Source organism: Leptinotarsa decemlineata, unplaced genomic scaffold (genome assembly GCF_025532065.1).
Source record: "Leptinotarsa decemlineata unplaced genomic scaffold, Ldec_3_MD MMD2_tig00000251_RagTag_RagTag, whole genome shotgun sequence".
NCBI classification, from domain to species: domain Eukaryota; kingdom Metazoa; phylum Arthropoda; class Insecta; order Coleoptera; family Chrysomelidae; genus Leptinotarsa; species Leptinotarsa decemlineata.
The window spans coordinates 5,677,226-5,684,472 of record NW_027412547.1 but is presented as its reverse complement, the minus strand read 5'-3'; the positions used below and the strand labels follow the sequence as shown (position 1 = coordinate 5,684,472).

Below are 7,247 nucleotides of genomic sequence, written 5' to 3'. Positions count from 1 at the left end.
ACAATATTCCATATAAATGAAATATAATGTCGTGATTATTTCACATATGTGTACGTATACGAGATTTTTGTATAATACAATGTTTATATAAAAGTAGTCGTTCCGAGAGAACTATTTTTTTCATGTTATCAATGCTCATATGGAAGTAGTTGTTTCAATAGCGCGTTTCATTCCAGTTTGTACTGAAAGTAACGTCTATGCATGATCTACAAATCGTTGTGAGTTCATTTTGAACTCAATTGCTTTGAAAGATTTTCTAATAAACTGAAGAAGCCAGAGTGTTTTTTTCCAGAAAATGATTTTCCCTAAAAAATAACCAGTTGAATTCATTTAGAATGAGATCCAGTTCGTTGATTTATGAGTAAATTAATTAAAAAATGATTGGTGGAACAATTATGAAAAAAAAATCTGCTTTCCATGTCACTCTTGTTATGTCGGTGAGCTTGAAAATCACTTTACCAATGTCAAATATGTTCAAAGGTTTGACATCAAACACCAATGTCGTATTTGTATTCAAAAATGTTCTCAAATATTAGGTATGAAATATGATCAACATAATATATTCGAAAATTACCCTTAAATCATTAGGATTATTATCTTCCTTGTAATGAGTGAAATAAGAAGAATATCTTGTCAATTCATTATACAACTTTATTCGAGAATTAATACACGTCAAAAATATGATGAAGCAGATTCATTATTAGTCATAGCCGGATATAGTCAAAAAATATTTTCCAAAGTTTACTTCAGATATAGTATCCAGTATAGTATGGGTATGCAGCGTAGTAGAACTGTGGAGATGCTACTGGCAGGGGATTGGGAGCTGCTTCTGGTAAACCTCTTGGAGCTGCGAAAGCAGCGGAAAGGACAGCAATCATAGCAAAGAAAAAGAAAATCTGCAAAAAGTAATTATCTGTTATTTTTCAGCCTTCTCATTCTGTCATTCATCGACAGATTCAGCAATTGCAAGCTGTAATCACTATCATTGTTGGGAAATTTCCGTTCTATATACAAGAAAAAAATTGGGTTTTCAGATGTCAATGTCTGATCTTTGGAAATAGTGAATCATTATACCCTCTAAGTGAATGTATGCTTTGAGGAGAAAGTAAACAATAATTTCATGAGCGCAACCAAAAGCTTGATTTTTGAGGAGATGTAGAGAAAAAGGCCTGGAAATTTCACTTTGATTTGATAGAAGATTCGAAATTGAGGAATTGGAGCCACCGTGTGGCATGAGGGTTTGCTGGCCAAACTTCAATGCTATTGCTTGTCGGATCATTTCTGTGTATGACTCTTCAGCTTCCTGAAAGAACGTATCCTGCAAGAGGCCGTCGATGGATGTCTCTCAACTACTTTTACCATCAACACTGGTGTTTTCTAGGGATCCATATTGTTTTCAACTCTCTTTTTATTGTATATGACTTATTGGGAAAACGAAGTATCCAATATTTTGCTTTGCTGACAACAACACACTTGTCTCGTTATTCCATTTGAATCCCTTTGGATTCCAGGACATCGGCTGCAGCTGCACATCTTCACCGGCAGCAGGAGGTTGCATAGCTTGATGAGGATCGAGAAGTGGTTTCAAATTAGAGTGAAACCAACCAGGCTCCATTCAATGCAAAGGAAACCCATGCATCGATTTTCTCCAAAAAAATTAATGTCTACGAAACGGATATAATAATGTCAGGACAGAGGGTTGAAATGGACACCAATAGGTCTTGGTACAACCATGTCGCTGGAATCGTAAAGGCTGCTTCTAAAAAGCTTGGAACACTGTTCCGAATCAGAAGACTGTACACACCTCCTTAACTTTCGATGCTTTCTAAAGCTCAGATCAGACCTTTTCAGAGTATTGTTCTCATGTATGGAGCTCCGCCCCCAATCATACTGCGGCTGCTCATCATTTCAAGGTTCAACTCAGTACACCTTGAACTTCACCGCGTTAATGTGGAATAAACTTGTTGGGAACGTATTCCGAATGGACCTCATCTCTAGCGATTCAAATTCAATGTGAATCGCTACTTTCGTACAGGCATGTTCAAAAATTAATTTACGAATTATTATCAATCGAACCTGAAAGAATCAGTGCCTGAGAAAAAGAGCATATCGAAAGAAAATTATTTGTTGTCTAAAAATCACAAATGCAGGGTCTTTCACGACGAGCGGTCGTTAGGAATATATGGAGAACGATTCAAAATATAAATTTGAAATTTTGTGGTAGTGATATTTACAAAATGGCCTTCTTAACTGGAATATTTTCAACTTCCGGTCTCTTTCCGTTATACCGAAAGTTGGGGGCAACTTCCTTATTTCAAATAGAACACCCTGTATTTTATTAAATTTTTGAATTTCTCAGCACATTTTAGGCCCACTTTGTATGACAATGCCTGAACCCGAATTTGTTAGTTTTCGAGATATTAATTTTTTCCTAAAAAATTTGACAGTTACATCACCACCCCGAAAAAATCATAACTCATAGAGAGTTACAGTAGAAAATGTGAAATTTCACAGAATCACATCTCAAGCATCAAGTCATGAACAGTTGTTTTCAAAGCTTTCTTGGTTTGGCATTGCATCGAATGATTTAAATTTCAAATATTTCCCAAAATCGGATATATCTTGCCAGGGGTGTATTTTAGGTATAGGAAATTCTTCATGAATCTGATATCATGTTTTTCGTAGTATCCAAAAATAATAGAATAGTGTACGGTTTCCATCTGAAACAATCGTGTTCCATCAGTTTTTTCCATGTTATGTTTCAGGTGGAAATTTCGACCAACCTGTAAATTATTTTCGAAAATTCGATGGAACTGTTCATGACTTGATGCTTAAGATGTGATTCTGTGAAATTTCACATTTTCTACTGTAACTGTCTATGAGTTATGATTTTTTCGGGGTGGTGATGTAACTGTCAAATTTTTTAGAAAAAAATTAATATCTCGAAAACTAACAAATTCGGGTTCAGGCATTGTCATACAAAGTGGGCCTAAAATGTACTAAGAAATTAAAAAATGTAATGAAATACAGGGTGTTCTATTTGAAATAAGGAAGTTGCCCTCCACTTCCGGTATAACGAAAAGAGACCGGAAGTTGGAGATATTTTAGTTAAGAAGGCCATTTTGTAGAACCCACTACCACAAAATTTCAAGTTTTCATTTTGAAACGTTTTCCATATGTTCCTAACGAACGCTCGTCGTGAAAGACCCTTTAGTTTTCAACAGCTACTAAGCAGGAATAATCATTTGATGAAAACATGAAACCATTAAAAATATAGGATCGTTTTTAGTTCAAGCACTCAAACAAAAAAGTAATTCTTACCAATTTAACCATTTTTTTGTTTTATATTTTCACAGAAGTTTGTTGTTGCAGTGCAGATTTCAACTACAAACCTAAACATTCGTGGATGTTCTTTTATATTAGATTGAAGAATAATATTTGCATATTCTGTTTTGAATTCCACACATATATTCAGAATTCATTACGTTTGAAACATAGATATTTTTACTTTCTGAATGAGAGTCCAGTACCTACATGAATTTTGATATGAGTTTATTTTTAAGATGTGAGAATTAATGATCAAAATTTGATTTTTTGTTGTATACAATGAAGATCGAACTATAATGTAATATAATCTTCTTGAGAGTCCTCTTCCTGGAATTTTGATTTTACAAAAAATAATAGCTTTACTGATGAAGTGCTATTTTTCTCAAAATATTTCATTCCACTTCTACATATAGACAGAGAGATGATGGAAGATTTTGGTGAGGCATTTCTTACAGTATGGCCCTTTTAGAGGGGTTCATATGAGTAATAAGTAAAAAGAAAAATATGGTCTTACAGGTGATCCGCGGGACGCAATTGCAGAATGATTAATTGAAATTGCTCGAAAATTTCGTCCACAAAATTCCTTCAATTTATCGGTATCCAGCGGTCGCTATATATCATACTTCTCCGGTTGGTGTTAAGACCCGTCAAACTTTTTTGAAAATGGTTAACTAGTGATCTAATAATTTTTCTGAGAAAAGGTTGGGTAACGAGATCAATTTTTTCTTGAAAAAAAAATTGTTTTTGCCGACGTTTCGAATTTAATCAAATTCTTCTTCTGGCCTCTGTAACAATGAATTTTCATGAATAAACCTTCCACAAAACTTATACGATAATTATCGTTTCAATTTCACAAGAAATAATGAGTTATTATTTGAATTAATCACCAAAAAGTAGTTTTTTCGTGTTGATAGTATTGCTATTTCAAAAACCATCAGACATATTGAATAGATATTAAAAAAAAATTAAAAACAACAATCAAATTTCCTAGACCTACCGAACAAATTGAAGTGGCCTTTCTGAATGAAAATACAGTTGGAAAGTATTATTTCTCGAAACAAAAAACAAAAACACCACAAGAAATACAATCCAATATGGTGTATAAATTGAACCGTGGAAGCTGTCACAAATGATGTGTTGGTCAAACCGGACGGTATCTTGAAACACGAGTTTGAGAACACAAAAAAGACTCTAAGAAACCACAGCTCTCGTTGAACATGGGAAAGAACATGGGCACATCTTTGATTTTAATAATCCAACTATTCTAGATGTTCAACCATATTCATCCAAAAAAACTTTCGAGCGAAATGATACATATCCTCAAATGCGATAGTGTTAACACTAGAAGATATGTTCATGGACTCAAAACTGCATATTTCAATTTGACAAGTGGAATACCTGAATAATTTACCCATTTTTCATTTTTTTTTTTCTGCCGTTTATTAAAAAATAGACATCACTTTATCAGAATCACAGATAAAGCCATTCCTTTGTTTCATGTCGTTTTGTGTTGGCGTTGTCTCGGAAATTTGGTTGTTGCAATATTTTTTTCCAATGTGTATCCTATATGTCTCATGATTTAAAAAATAGTAATATTATCAACACGAAAAAACTACTTTTCTGTGAGTAATTCAAGTAAGAACTCATTATTTCTTGTGAAATTGAAACGAGAATAATCGTATAAGTTTTGTGGAAGGTTTATTCATGAAAATTCATTGTTACAAAGCCCTGAAAACGAAATCAATCAAATTTGAAATGTCGGCAAGAAAATAATATTTTTTTAAAGAAAAAATTGATGCTGTTCTCCAATCAACCTCTTTTGAAAATGTTTTCTTTATTACCTATTGGCTGATTTTATTATTGAACGATTGTGTTTTACTGACCTTGTAAAAAAAATCACCACGCCATACGATTTCAACGGTCCAAAATACCCGCCATACCTGTCATTTTTCAAAATTAAAAAAATATCTCCTTCGTTATGGCAGTTGAAACGTGGTCAATTTACGATATAGTGAGACAAAATTATGGTCGTCATACTTTTAGTGCAGTACAAAAGTGGTGCCATACTTGAAAAATGTTATTTTTTTGCCGTTTTTGAAACACGTCTATAGAAACCATGTAATTCTATTTTACAGTATGTCATGAATGGAAATAATTTTTTTCTTCTAATGTACAATAACATATAATTCATTATAACATTCAAATCAACAGTTCAAAAATAACTTTTCAAAACTCATAGGTGCGAACTCGTGTATGCATCTCCACTCACAAGCGATTTTGATGAAATTGGTGACACGTGTGAATCATTGTATTCGTGCCACATGCCAATATAAGGATGTCTGCAGAATGCTGTATAATGTCTGCTATAGGTAGACCCACAGTGATTCGAAATTGCATATAGATTATGACGACAAGGACTCACATTGTCTGCTGCATAATTGTTCATATCTAATCCATCTAGAGAAAACTCGATAGCAACATTCATCTTGCCTCTAAATTTTTCTGTTAGAGAGAATATTTTAAAATGAATGACTAAAATACGGTAAAACTTATGAATCGATAGAGACTTTGTGCATTTTCATCTTTCCTTGCAACTTGAACACATCGGTTTTTCATGTCCATTCAAAGTTTTCTCTCTTGTGAAGAAATCCAAGCACTGTGATTAACTCAATCGGCCAGTTCTTTGTTGTATGGGGAGTGACAAATCCCAGAAAGGATCGAAGGTTACAGATGAGTGTCCACAATGTGTGCACTTCAAAGTGGACTTCAATTGACCAACGAAATTATCTACAATCTTAGAGTTATATGTACACAAATAAATCAGCCATGACTCTTGTGCTTTTCAGCTGTCGCTCAATTTTTCGTTAATCTTCGTTAAGGTCGGTTTAGGTTTCTCAATAATTCTATTAACGTCATCATGTAAACCTTGTAAAAGATAAAGAAGGAACTCCTGGGCGTCTTGATGCGCATGGCCCATGATTCGAGGGGCAAAACCATGAATCTGACTTTTTGATGAGACTGTGATCACTGCTCTATTAGATAAATCTTCTGACCACAATTCCTTGATAATTTTTGGGAAAGTTTCGAATAAAGCACCCTCTGTACTACGAATATTAGTATTGACATCTTTTATGTACTCATCCTTTTCCAAATATTCTAATACGATTATAGGTCAAACGCCATACAGTGACTATGATACAAAAGACCGTGATACGCAAGCTGAGATGTGAAGATAAAATGAAAAATGAAATGATGTCTTACAGTATGGCATTTTAGTTTTCGAAAAGTTCATAAAGAGTATGATTTAGAAAAATTATTTTATACTTATGGTGAAATCCCAGAAAATTGATTTTCAGCGACCTATTTCAGCTCAAACTTGTACCAGCCGTACAAGTACTCATGATGGTACGTCTAAGTTAACGACTCTTCTCGATAGGAAGACTTAACAGATTGTCTCTGGTCTGGATTCCAGGCCATACTGGCCTGGAAGACAAGGAGGCTGCTGACTCTCTTGCAGAAGACGGTGCTGTAAGCAGCTTCATCGGATCAGAACCTGTCTTTGGCATCGCTTTAGGCTTTGCCAATCAAAGATTGAACACCTGGATGGCAAGATTTTTTATGGACTTCTGGCAGAATCTTCCAGGATTGGCTCACTTTAAGGCGTTTATTCACCCTCCGAAGCTTAATACCAAATAGTTGTTGGACCACAGTAGGGATGAATTACGATGTCTAACAGGCCTTTTTACAGGTCACTGTCATTTGAATCATCGTATGCAGGCACTCGGACTGTCGGAAGACAGTGCGTGTTGCCTGTGTATGTGAAATGATGAAACAGCAGAGCACATGATTTGTGCCTGCCCCACTGCGGACCGAATCACGGTTTTAGACTTCGACAGAGCCGTACTCTTACCATTCGACCT

At 34.7% G+C, this 7,247-nt stretch overlaps 1 long non-coding RNA gene across 1 annotated transcript; it reads right to left on the bottom strand.

The window, feature by feature from the left end:
* Nucleotides 1-630: 630 nt before the first annotated feature.
* Nucleotides 631-3,508, bottom strand: LOC141481656 (uncharacterized). The gene is made up of 2 exons (XR_012465085.1): nt 3,322-3,508; nt 631-896 (listed from the first exon to the last, which is right to left on the bottom strand). It is a non-coding gene; the product is annotated as an uncharacterized lncRNA (long non-coding RNA).
* Nucleotides 3,509-7,247: the final 3,739 nt, after the last annotated feature.